This window comes from Hevea brasiliensis, chromosome 14 (assembly GCF_030052815.1).
Source record: "Hevea brasiliensis isolate MT/VB/25A 57/8 chromosome 14, ASM3005281v1, whole genome shotgun sequence".
Classification (NCBI taxonomy): Eukaryota; Viridiplantae; Streptophyta; class Magnoliopsida; order Malpighiales; family Euphorbiaceae; genus Hevea; species Hevea brasiliensis.
The window spans coordinates 8664765-8666077 of NC_079506.1; positions in this window are offsets into that span (position 1 = coordinate 8664765).

Here is a 1313-nt window from a genome sequence, read left to right on the forward strand (position 1 = left end):
ACATCATGTATGACCTCATGCATGATGCCATAAAAAAAAATACTTAAAATATTTATTTAATTGGGATTTTTGAGTCTTCCATAAGGATAAATAAAAGAAAAGAAAAGAAAAAAAAAATAATCAAAAGTCCTTCTTCTTCTTCTCAAAGGACGTCTCCCATTTCTCTCTCCCTCTCCATTGTTAAAACTCCATGGAAGCTTATTCTCAAGCTTCATACACCACAATTTAACCATAAATTCCCCTAAAGTCCTTAAGTAAATCTTACCCCTAGACCTAGATAAACACTTTGGGAGCAAGAAGGAAAAGAAAACTTGGAGAATTGAAGAATTAGGAAATCTACAAATTGAGGTAAGTGCAATTTCAAGTTTAGATTTTTATTGAATTCATGAATTTAAGTTTATGTGTGATGAAATTGTATTAGAAATAAAGGAAATCATGCTTAAATAATGGAAGAGAGAATGTGGCAGCCATGGAACCTTAAGGTTTTGATGGTATTTAGTTAGGTTAAACATGAAATCTTGGTGAGTAGATGTTAGATATGTGAATTGTATAATTAGATTACATAAATTGTGAAGATTGGACAAACTTAGGGTTTTGGACATTAGGGTTTGGAGACCAAAAATGTGAGAAACTTGTAAATGGTGTTTTTGACCTAATGTAAAGTGAGAAATGGTCATTTGTGACCTAATTAAGTGTGTTAGAAGTGTTGGAATCAAAAGCCAATTCGGATTGGCTATGAAGTATGACCAAAAATCAACTTTGAGGGACCAAAAATGAAATTTTACAAGTCCAATTGGTATGGGACCAATTGGAACTGAAAATAGGCACTAAATGACACAATTTTCATTTGGGAAGCCTGCCCAAAAAGTGACTAAAACCTAGTGAACAAAGTGGCCGAAGTCAAAAAATCGCAGGCTGCCTCTACACAAACTGATCAAATGAACAGTGTTTGTTCATTTGGTCATAACTCGAGCTAGGCAGGTCAAAATGACCTGAAATTTTACCGGTAATTAGATAAGATATAGATCTAAAACTTTCATGAAGAACACCAACCCAAATTATGCCATTAACCCAATCAAAATATTGAGCACATTTGGTGACCTGAATCTGCAGAACTGCAGATTGCCATTTGAATAGTAAAGTTTCAATGGCTATAACTCTCTTTAGAAAACTCCGATTTAGGTGATTCTTGAACCGATGGAAACCTAAGACATAGTAGAACATTTCATATGAAGGAAATTAGACCAAATTATGGACTTAACTTGATCAAATTGCTAAACGAAGTTGGATCAATAAATCTGTAGAACCAAATT